The 12,426-nt window shown below is 43.2% G+C and overlaps 1 long non-coding RNA gene across 2 annotated transcripts; it reads right to left on the reverse strand.

Annotated features, from left to right (window-relative positions):
- Positions 1 to 2,039: 2,039 nt before the first annotated feature.
- On the reverse strand, positions 2,040 to 8,775 carry LOC118540389 (uncharacterized). Of its 2 annotated transcripts, none has more exons than XR_013448540.1 (3): positions 8,554 to 8,775; positions 4,399 to 4,603; positions 2,040 to 2,848 (listed from the first exon to the last, which is right to left on the reverse strand). It is a non-coding gene; the product is annotated as an uncharacterized LOC118540389 (long non-coding RNA). The 2 variants fall into 2 exon arrangements; XR_004919612.2 differs by having other exon boundaries at positions 4,399 to 4,601; positions 8,550 to 8,775.
- Positions 8,776 to 12,426: the final 3,651 nt, after the last annotated feature.

Below are 12,426 nucleotides of genomic sequence, written 5' to 3' on the forward strand. Positions count from 1 at the left end.
GACCTACATTGCTATCATCCTAGCTTTAGTAATCCTCAAACTTTTCTGTCTCAGAATCCCTTTCCACTCTTGGAAACTATTGTGGACTCCAAAAACTTTTGTTTATGTGGGTTATATTAATACTTGTCATCATTATTAGAACTCAGGGCTGCAACAAATGTAAAATATGTATTCATTTAAAAATACCAAGTCCATACCATATTAATATAAAATATGTATACATATATATGTGTATGTGTATGTATATATATGTATATAATTAAAGTATCCACACTTTCCTTTTTTTTTTTAAGAGTTTATTTATTTGAAAGAGAGAGAATGAGAGAGAGCATTAGAGGGGGGAGGGTCAGAGGGAGAAGCAGACTTCCCGCTGAGCAGGGAGCCCCATGTGGGACTCGATCCCAGGACTCCAGAATCATGACCTGAGCCGAAGGCAGTCGCTTAACCAAATGAACACCCAGGTGCCCAAAGTATCCATACTTTCCAAAAAAAAAATTTAGTGAGAAGAATGGCATTGCTTTAGTTTTTTTTGCCAATCTCTTTAATGTCTGGCTTAAAAAAAAAAAGTGTGGATTTTCATATCTACTTCTGTGTTCAATAACTTTTGCTTCAATGTATCACATGTCAGGTAGCCTCTGGAAAACTCTACACTCATGAAAGAATGAGAATAGGAAATACAAATAATGTCTTAGTGTTACTATGAAAATAGTTTTGACTTGCAGACCCACTAGTACGTCTTAGGGATTCCTAGACGTCCTCAGGCCACACTTCTTAATGTTCTTTTTAACTTGAGATAGAAGTTACCTACCATAAACTTCACCCTCATAAGCTATACAGTTTAATGGTTTTCAGGATATTCACAAAGTTGTGCAACAATCACTATTAGCTAATTCCAGAACATTTTCATCATCCATTCGCAGGCATCACCCCCCCCCCAAACCATCCCCTGGCATCACCTGGTAACCACTAATCTTCTTTCTTTTTCTATGAATCTGCTAATTCTAGACACTTTGTAAAAATTGACTCCATACAATATGTGATCTTTTCTTTCTGGCTTCTTTTACTTAGCATAATATTTTCAAAGCTCGTTCATGTTGTAGCATGTATCATGCTTCATTTCTTTTTGAGGCTGAATAATATTCCATTCCACAGATATATCACATTTTAATTATTCATCCGTTGATGGACGTTTGGTTTGCTTCTGCTTTTTGGCTATCATCAGTAATCTTGCTATGAACATTATGTACAATTATTTGCGTGGACAGGTTTTCAATTCTCTAGCAGAGCTGCTAGGTCATATGGCGACTTGACGCGGAACTTTTTGAGGAACTCCCAGAATGAAGAGAGCACATTTTGAGAACCACTTCCCTAGTTTAAGCCACTCTCACTTACTGTCTGGACTACTGCAAGACTTGCCTAACTGATTTCCCTGGTCCAACCCTGGTGCCCTTGACATTTTTATTCCACACGACTGACACTGCTATTTTTCTAAGAATTCACATTAGAGCACATCACCATACCGTGTAAAAGCCTCCAATGGCCTTCCATCACACGTAGAATAAAATCCGAACTCCACCAGGGTTCGGACATGATCTCGTCCCTCCTTACCTCTTTGACTACATCCCCTTATCACTCCACCCTCACTCACGGTGGGCCAGCCCGGGGACTTCTGCTTTTCAAACATGCCAAGCCCCTCCCACCTCAGTGCCTTTTAATTTATCCCCTTCATCAGGAATTTGCTTCCTACTAATCTTTGTGCCCTTGGTCCTTCTAATTTACATTCAGATCTCTACTTGAAAGTAACCTCCTCAGAAGAGCCTTCCTTGGCCTCCCCGTCTAAAATAACCTCTCTCACCAATCACTCTCTCTCCCTTTATCTGACTCTATTTTATTGAGTACTTGCTTTATTTACTTATCTGCTTAACTGTTAATTTGGGCCATTATATCCAGTTCCCAGAGATTCAATAAATATTTTGGTATGAGTGCAATAAAAGGCAAAGGTGCCGGGTGATCACTGCATTACAAACTATCCCCAAACGTAGTGATTTAAAACAACTGTTTATTTAGGCTAGGCTCAGCTGGGTGATTTTTCTGTCTGTCTTGCCAGTCGTCCCTTGTGTAGCTGCCACAGATTTGACTGGAGGCTGGCCTCAGTGGGACCTCCCCCTCCCACACGGCTTCTGCATAAGATCTCTACAGCAAGGTCGTTGTATTTCTTACACAGCAGTTCAGGTTCCCAAGAGGGAAAAAAAGGTGGAAGCTGTTGTCCTTTCAAGACTTAAGCCTGAAACTAGCACAGCATCCCTTCTGCCATAGTCTGTTGGTTAATAGAGTCAACAAGGCCAGCCCAGATTCAAGGGACTACACAGGGACATGAACACCAGGAGTGTTTCATGGGGATGGTTAGGCAGGGGGCATAACCAATGAAATCAGCAAGCACGCCATGCAAAGGCTTGGTATATTTTACTCATTGTTATTAAAACTATCTGGTAGCTGGAGAAGGAAATTCCTTAAAGAATTGGCTGTATTGCACATTAGAGCCTCTTCCCTAAAGCAAAGCTGTATGAACAAGAATAAGAGAAAGCTTATTAATTATTTTGAGTATAGGAGCCTTTGCTGCAACTTGATCAGAAAGCATACGCCTGGAGATGGACATGTTTTATTATAGACTCTCGGTAGCTATATTTGTTAAAATGGAATTCTAATGGAAACTTTACCCAGGCAGCACAGTATAATAAAGTACAGGACTCGGGAGGCTGACAGCCCTGGTTTGAGTCCTGGCTAGATAGCTTACTAGCTGGTGATCTTGCATGAGTTGCTTAACCTCTTCATACTTCAGTTTCCTCATCTGTAAAATGAGAAGGGCAACAATGGTCACTACATTACAGGTTATTGAGAATTAAGATGGTTAGTATCTGTAAAGTACAGGATAATGCCACGCAGTGACTGGTATGCAAACATTTGTTAAATGAAACACAAATTTCAGGAAAAAAATACTGAAATGTTAATTCTAACAACATCAGTAATTACATTTATCAAACAGCAGGTAACTCTTTTTTTTTTTATTTTAAACTTGCCAAAAGTCAATTGAACTAAATAAAAATAATTTACCAGGATGTAATCTAAACCCTTCTCTCCTCCAAATTTTCTCCAATCATTAACTATATAAACACAACTAGTGGTCGCGCCAACTAATCAGATAGGGTTTTTTAAAATTTGTTTTTTGCAATTACTTAATCCGACTTAAGACTTTGACCCTTACTGCATTTTCTTTCACGTTCCCTAATAACTCCCTTTAAAAGCCTTCAAAAAAAGACACAATATTGACTGGCAAGTTAAAGTAATATTAGAAAGCAATGCTTGTTCAAAGGTTGGGTTTGATTGTGCAGGGTTGGAGGTCACTCACAGCTATGAGTGTCATAATCCCCAGAGGGCTGGTCCCTGGGCTCTGAGACCCAGGTTAATTCAGAGCCACTCCAGGAAGTTTGCTTACAGCTTCATTAGCATAGACTATTCCAGACTCCACAGACTATTCCTCTACAAAACATGGAGTCCCCAGGCAAACAAAAGCATAAAAAGGGGGACTAAAGTTAATCTAGTTCTCACCAGAGCATTCTAGGGTAAATTTGCAGGCCAAATTGCCACTGATGATTTTAGAAAGCCTGGGTAAGATGGATTCCTTATGAAAAAAATGAAAACAACACCTTATGTTTATGTGTCATAGTAGCTTTTTAAAATGTTTTCAGTCTTTTTTTAAAAAAAAAGATTATTTATTTGAGAGAGAGAGAGCAAGGGGTGGGGCAGAGGGAGAGGGAGAATCTCAAGCAGACTCCACTCTGAGCACAGAGCCTGACCCCAGGCTCGATCTCACCACCCTGAGATCACAACCTGAGCCGAAATCAAGAGTCGGACACTCAACTGACCGAGCCACCCAGGTGCCCCTAAGATGTTTTCAGTCCTACATCATGAACAGCTTCAGGAACAAAGCAAGATTAATATAATAATTATTGCTTCCATGACAATCAGCATTCCAAAAATGAGGGATCAGTGCAGAAGATTAATTATAAATAAGAATATGTGTGGATCCGTAGGCCTGGCGGTTTGTCCAAATCTGAATGAATTATAGGGAGTCAGTGGGTTCCCTTTGTCTTCTCTGCACCTCTTTAATATATGTACCTGCCAAATATTGAGCACTGACAATTAAAGCTTTCATTCTCTTTTCTTCTAATTTCATTTTTTTATGATGCTATAACAATAAAGGGGAAAATGGAAGGCATATGTAATCTTACCACCTCAATGCAATTATCTTCATTTCTACATATTTTCTTCTAGACTCTGTCCAGATGCATGCAGGTTTTATATAATTAGCATCACAGTGCACATGCTTTTCAATTTTACCTTTTCTCCTTTTATAGCAAAGTTTTGTTCATGTTGTTCAGGGGCTCCTGGGTGGCTCAGTTGGTTAAGCGTCTGCCTTTGGCTCATTCAGCTCAGGTCATGATCCCAGGGTCCTGGGATTGAGCCCAGTGTCGGTCTCTCTGCTCAGTGGGGAGCCTGCTTCTCCCTCTGCCTGCAGCTCCCCCGGCTTGTGCTCTCTCTCTCTCTGTCAAATAAATAAATAAAATCTTAAACAAACAAACAAACAACGGGGCACCTGGGTGGCTCAGTCGTTTAAGCGACTGCCTTCGGCTCAGGTCATGATCCTGGAGTCCCGGGATCGAGTTCTGCATTAGGCTCCCTGCTCGGCGGGGAGTCTCCTTCTCCCTGTGACCCTCCCCCATCTCGTGCCCTCTCTCTCAAGTAAATAAATAAAATCTTTAAAAACAAACAAACAAACAACATTTGTTCGTGTTGTTTCATAATCCTCTTAATTATTATGGCTTCATATTCCTATCAGTTGGTGTGTGATAACTAGTCATTTGTCTATTAGTAGACATGTAGGTTGTTTCCATCTTTTCTTCTTCTTTGGCTACAAAAGTTGTAAGGAACATCTCTGCTTTTATACCTTCTTTGGCATAATTTCCACGTGATTAATTCCTAAGATTATGAGTTGTGGCAGATTGTATGTTCTAAAGATGGCCACAGCAATACCTCCCAATCCCACTGCTCTGCTGCAATGTGACCTTGACACTCCCCCTTGAACATGGGTGAGCTGTGTGACTGTTTTGACCTACAGAATGTGGCAAGTGACACGACACCTGTTTCAAGTGTAGCCCTTAACTGGCCTGATAACATCTGTTTCCTGCTTTTAGAAAGTGCAGCTATCCTGAGATGACCATGATGGGAGAGGCCCAAGCCACATGAAGCAGCCCTGGGGTCTGAGATGCCAGGTGGACAAGAAAGGCAAGGCAGCAGTGGGACATCAGACATGTGAACAAAGACACCACCTTGGAAATGCAACCCCACATGCAGCCAGGCAGAGCCCTGCCAACAGAACTGCATGCAAAATAAATGGTTGTATTAAGCCACTAAGTTTTGTGCTGGCTACCTCGTCATAGGTATTTGAAACATGAGTGTAGGGGCCAAGGGCAGGCTGTCCTAAGATGGACCACTTTGGTGTGATTATTTTGAGTTAAAAAGCAATCAAAACCCAGCCGATTTGGGAAAAGCTCTTTACCTAAAAAGAATTTAGATAGGCAACCTGCTCTAGGAAGAGAGCTATCACCATAGATAACTACATTTTGAAAGGAACTAGGTATGGTAGACAGGGAGGAACTTAGCAAGGCCGGTTTGATCAAAGTCCCCTATATCCCATTGTGTCTGTTGGGCCCAGTAAATATTTGTTTCCCAAACATTTACTCTGTTTCAACTTCCTGTGAATTGTATTCCTTTCCTTTGAAGTCCCAGACCCCTGCCCACTTGTCCTTAGCTCAGAATGACATGCATACCTCATTTTGCCTGTCTTCTGGGTGGATTCCTCCTACACATGAAATTAAATTTGATTTTTCCTATTATTCTGTCTCATGTCAATTTTTAAAAAGATTTTATTTATTTATTTATTAGAGAGAGAGCACGTGTGCATGAGCAGGGGGAGCTGTGGAGCGAGGTGAAGAAGCAGGCTCCCCGTGGAGCAGGGAGCGCAATGCAGGGCTTGATCCCAGGACCCTGGGATCATGACCTGAGCTGAAGGCAGTCGCTTAACCGACTGAGCCACCCAGGTGCCCCTGTCTCATATCAATTTAATTCTTAGCCCAGCTACAAGGACCTTGAAGGGCAGAGGAAATTCTTCCTCTCTGACATGGCTCAAAAGATTTAAAAAAATTTTCCCAAATGCTGGCAAAAGCATTTCTAGCAGGACTGAACCAGTTTGTACAATTTGCAGTGCCTTAAAAAGTCTATACTTTTCAAGGTGCAAGCCTTAGAAGGATTTTGTTGTCTGTACTATTTCTGAATTACTTCATTTAAGAGAGAGCAATAGCATCCAACTCTTTGGAGGGGATTTTAATTTTGTTTCTGTTCTGTTCTCACTTTGGAAGTCCTCTGATTTTCTCATCCTCATCTTCTCTAGTTTATGTCCTTCTTCCTTCTTGCCCACGGCCCCCCCGCCCCACAATTTTAAGTTCTGCTCATCCTGAAACAAAAATAATACCTGTCATTCACCTACTTTGAACTAAAACATATGAAGCAACTTGAAATTCCTTCAAAAAAGGAACCAAGAAGGGCTGAAGTGTGTGTGGCTACCTGTCCGGTACATTAAAGATAAAATATGCTTGATTCATAAATTCATTCCAAAACCTTCTGGAGCACCTACTATGTGTTAAGCATATTGATTCTCTCGGGTAGGACTCTGAGTATCTAGTGGTAGAAACTAATTCAAATCAGATTAAGGGGAAAGGGAATTTACTGGCCCATGGAATTGAGGATGGGTTTCAGGTGAAGCCTGCCGCTGGGCTCAAACAATATGAAGGAGGAACAGGTTTCTCCGTTTCTTGGCTGACTCTGCTCCCCTCGGCGTGCTGGTTCTCTTCTCAGGCTCTGAGTAGTTGGTGCAAGCAGCAGCTTCGGGCTCACAGCCTCTTGGGTTCCAGGTCAATGAGAGAGAGAGAGTCTTCCACGGAGCTGGGCACAAGCCCCGGCATTCAAGGATTGTAACACCTCGGCTCTCGCGCCCCTTTCTGAACAGTCCCAATGGCCTGGGGCGGGGCGGGGGGAGGATGCGCCGATTGGCGGAGGCTGGGCCACGTGTTCCATCCTGGCACCGAGTCAGCCTCTTTCAGAGCCTGGGCCCTGAGAGCCGGGGAGGGGGGAGTAGGAGGACGCTGTCCCAGATGCAGCTGCGAACAACACATCTGGCAGCCTCTTACTCCCATGCAGGAATTATCTGCAGCCCGTACGGTGTCACGGAGAGTTGTAGTTCTCAACCTTGTTTGACCGAATACCGGGCCCACCCCTCCCCTCTCTTTCATCAGTGCCCCTCTCTAAGTGTGTTATCTCTACACCCGCGGTTCACTCCGCCTCCGCCTTGTTTCAGTGCACTGGATGCAAGGATATTGCTAAACGTTTAGTCACTGCTCCTTGGAGGTGCCACAAAATACCCTTCTTTCTTAGGAGAAGCAGCCTCCGGGGAAGGAAGGAAGCCAGCAGATGAAAGGCTACGTCTTTCCTTCTGCTCCTGGGAAAATGCGTAATTAGAATTTTCCAAGATGTAAAGAAAAAGGGTGGAACTAGTTTTCCGAATGTGGAGTGACAAGTATTTTACAAAAGGACGCAGTTGGCTTAGACACCTCCCTGGAGTAAGTTCCTCCTCAGTATAGGAGTATATGATTCACTGCCCTTCTTCCAGAACAGGCAGTTTGGGTGCTGTTTTTAAGAAGGGGGAAGGGCATTGGCGCCTGAAGCGGCCGGTGGGGAGGAGGGAGTCTCTTCCAGAGAGGGAAGGGGCAGTAAGGGAAGGGTGAGTGGAGACAGAAAGGCACACTTCACCCAAGTTCCAGTTGTCATGCTGCTCCTCACTGCTCATTGTGAGCATTTCCACAAACCCTCAGAATTCGTTCAAATCCTCGGCTGGTGCTTGACAGCTTTATTCCCTTGGCTCTTGAAAGGGAAAGTAAATCAGAGCTTGACTGCTCAGAACCTGGCAGGACCACTAATAAAGATGTTGGGGGGGGGCGGGACAGGCTTGAGGATCCACAGTCCTCTCTCAGGGTCTCCTTCCCATCCAGGCAGGCTTCCAGAAAAAACACAGCGAGTTGTAGGGCGCCTGGGTGGCTCAGTTGGTTAAGCGACTGCCTTTGGCTCAGGTCATGATCCTGGAGTCTCCAGATCGAGTCCCGCATCGGGCTCCCTGCTCAGCAGGGAGTCTGCTTCTCCCTCTGACCCTCCCCCCTCTCATATGCTCTCTCTCTCTCATTCTCTCTCTCATAAATAAATAAAATCTTTTAAAAAAAAAAAAACCACAGCGAGTTGTAGAAATTGCAAGATGGCCCAGCTCTCCTGCGGAATGAATGATCAGCCCTCATGCCGTGTCACGGCAAACAAAAGCCCACGGAAAGAAAAGAAAGAGAGGGGAGATGTTATAGGGGCAAATGGGTGGAGAAAGCCCTTCTGACTCACCAAGTGAGACGTTTGCATTCCTACAACGGAAGCGAAGTAAGCAGCACAGGGCCACGTTCAGCCATCCGAGGCAGGGGGAACCTGCAGGCGAAGTGGGCCACCAGGCGGATGAGCAGCGTGTCAGTGCTGAGCTAAAGGCAGAGACGGGGCCAAAGCGCCCCGAGAGAGAGCTGCTCCCTCAATATGGGTTGAACTAAAGTGCAGGTTCAGCGTTTGGGCTGATGTTGCCTCATTTTTAGTTTTATTTCTCATCGATCCTCTTGTGGATCAGAAGAAATCCAAGAGCCACACAAACTGTGCAACAAGCGAGAATGTTCCAAACGGTTTGGTTTGCCAAGGGCATTACAAATAATCGAGCCCTCTCCTCAACCCTCTCCCTTACAGACCTGTGCCTCTGTGTAAGGATCTAGACTCTCTCAGGTCATATTAAAGCCCCAATTTTGTCCTTTATCTGAAATAGAACAATTTCAGAAATAGGAAACCTGTTGAATTTGACCTGAGCCCTGGGTTCCTGGAAGAGAGTAACAGGGATTAAGAAATCCCCAACTCTTTGTGTTCTGGAAAAGGGCTGACTGCAAAGAACCACCCTTCCCCATGTGATTTAGATAAGACTCACTGCTGTCTCCTTGTTTACCTGTTACAAGGCTGGACACAAACTCAAAATTCCCTTTGTTTGCTTCATAAATGATTAGCTGAACTGCTTGTCCCCATAGATGGATTGCAAGAAAATACTGTTAACCAAATTTTGCTTAAACTTCTCTACCTCCAGGCCTTTGAACTTTGGCCCACCCTTGAGGCCTGCATATAGCCCCTTGTGAGAGTGGGCAGGCCTCGGGGTCAAACATTCTCTGACCTATCCAATCTCATCACTCTTTCATCCCCTTTCCCCATCTTCCTAGCCTTGTTCATGCTCCTCTATAACAGAAAAACTCTTTTTACCTGACCCTTAAGCTGCTTGCAGACCTTATGGTCACAGCATTCTCCTATTGCAATAGTCCCTGCCCCCCGCCCCTTTGCAATAATCCTTTTGAATACAAGTCTCTTACTAAGTCTGGACATTTTTTTTTGTCAAACTAGAAATGGAAGACAACCTATCAGCTCCTTTTCTGAGCTCCTTCTATCTATAGAAGTTTAGAGAAACCAAATATTCTTTGATTCTTTTGCCCCCTGAAAGAATTGGGTGATTGCAGCTTACCAAGAGAAGGTGACTCTGACAAATGATGGAAAGGGTAAATAATCTAAGTTAAATGCTTATCATGTGCTGGGCACTGTTTTAAGAGCTTATATGTACTGTCTCATTTAATTTCCCCAAATTCCATAAGAGTTAGGTATTATTTTTAGTTCTGCTTTACAAAAGTGGAAACTGAGGCAGGAGCAGTTAATAACTTACTCAAGGTTACATAGCCAATGAGTGGCAGAGCTGGGACACAGAGTCAGGTAGGTCCAGGGCTACAGCTTGGAATAACCACCATGCCTTGGGATTTCCTCAGGGATGGCTTCACGGGGATGCTCCTTCTGGTGGTTGCACCTTCCTATCTGTGGATAGGAAGTGTATGAAAAGAAAAAAGGAGTCCCAGTAAGCTGGGAACTGGCCTGGCATCAACAGCTGGGAACTGGTTTAACACTTGGCAAACACAAACCATTTCATACAGCAGCTTGTCTAGTAAGGTCCCTCTGTGACTGCCATGGAGTGAGACAAAAAAGAGCCCACTCTCCAATCCCACTTTCAGCTCAAAAGCAAGATCCTGGTGTGAACCTCAGAAACGACCAAACATCTCCCTCTCCTGACTAACATGTGCAACTGCTACTTCTTTATCAACGACAATGTTGGCCTGATCCCACTCCTGCCACCTCCTCGTTAAAAATCAAGATACTCAATCACCAAAGTACCCCCACCTTCTGACAGCACCCAATCCAGAGCAATCTGCTGAACCATCCCCCATATCATCTAACAGAAGCCCGAATCCTAATATAAACCCCTCCTAATTCCCTCTTACCTAGTTACTGCTCAGTTCCCAAGGTTTATAGTTATTTTTGCTACAGCAAGTAATAAACCCTACTTTATGTGATTACAGGTGTGAACCTGGTGGGCTGGTGGGCTTTAGCACAAGCCTGTAGTTCCCTAAGGGCAGGGATTTGATGTTTGCCTCGGCTCCACCTGGTGGTTATATCTTATAATGGCAGGAGCTTTTGCTTGGTCTGGTTCTGGAAAGGCTACCCCTTGGGTTGCTTGCTTCTTTCTGCTTAGCACTCCCCCTCTCCTCTTTTTATTCTTAACCATCCCTCCACTGCCACCCCCACCTTCTTCTCCTTCAAATTCCTTTGGAAAAGGCTTTATTTCCTTCGGGATACTGTAAATGGTTTACCATACTGAAGAGGTCTTTTTTTTTTTAAGATTTTATTTATTTATTTACTTGAGAGAGAGAGAAACAGCATGAGAGGGGAGAGGGTCAGAGGGAGAAGCAGGGTCCCCGCTGAGCCAGGAGCCCGATGTGGGACTTGATCCCAGGACTCCGGGATCATGACCTGAGCCGAAGGCAGTCGCTTAACCAATTGAGCCACCCAGGCGCCCCATACTGAAGAGGTCTAACTTGGTTATCTTCAACTCAATTTTGCCAGCTGGGGAACCCGAAGTCTCCCTGGAGTTTCTTGACACACTGGAAAATGGAGGAGAGGTGTCAACAGAGATCTCTGTTGGTACCTTCGGATTCCATCTGTTGAATAGGAGACTCCAGAAGCATCTCTTCCCAGTTTACTTCTTAAGTTACATTTGGGCACTTGAGATGAAGGAGTTAAATTATTGTTCTTACTAATATTCCTAAACACTAATCACAAGTCACAAAAAAATTTTGTTTAATGGGCAGAACATTGGCTCTAAATTAAAAGTTTTACTTTTGTTGAAACTCTCTTTTATTATCTATAGATAATGTCCTAGAGGGGCACCTTGGTGGCTTAGTCGGTTAAGCATCTGCCTTTGGCTCAGGTCATGATCCCAGCATCCTGGGATTGGGTCTAGCATTGTATGGGGCTCCCTGCTCAGTGGGGAGTCTGCTTCTCTCTCTGCCCCTCCCCCTGCTTGTGCACTCTCTCTCTCTCAAATAAATAAATAAAATCTTAAAAAAAAATAAAAATAAAAAGATAATGTCCTACATAACAACTCACAGCTGTGGCCCCAACGAAATAATGACATATCTAGAACACTTTGTGTCACATGAATATAAGTTTATGATGTGGAAACTCAAATATACATGGTGTGACAATGGCAGAATAAAGACCATACCCACTCTATTCTGCAGCATGGTAATGAAAATGGATAACATTGTCATGTACTCGACTTCCGTTACAATTACACTACATGAGATTTCTGAAATGATGTGATTGAGCACATTAATGCAGGTCTCTATGACACTGCTTTAGGTATTTCCTAAAGTAATAATCTCTTATGGTAAAATCAATATGATTTTTAATCCCATTTGTATTTTTTCTAGATATTTTCAGGTTATTTTAGAAAATACAAAACCTATAGTATGTAATGAAATGATGGATATTTTTAGTATATGATGTGATGTTTTCTAACAGGGCTTCAATGACCATTCATACCTGCACATCACTTTTAAAGTTCCACAAATAATTCATTGATAAATACATTCTCATAAAAAACTAAAATTCAGAAATATACAGAGTAAATGGTGAAAGTCACCCATCATTCTCGACCCCTCCCCCCAAAATCTCACTTCCCTAGAATGATGACTATTTCTAGTTTTGTGTGCTTCCTTCCAGATCACTTGTTTTGCATGTAAATCACGTATATACACATGTTCGGTAGATAATAGTAAACATATTTCTTCTGCACTGATATGTTTCAGATACATT

The sequence above is a fragment of the Halichoerus grypus genome, chromosome 6 (assembly GCF_964656455.1).
Source record: "Halichoerus grypus chromosome 6, mHalGry1.hap1.1, whole genome shotgun sequence".
NCBI lineage: Eukaryota > Metazoa > Chordata > Mammalia > Carnivora > Phocidae > Halichoerus > Halichoerus grypus.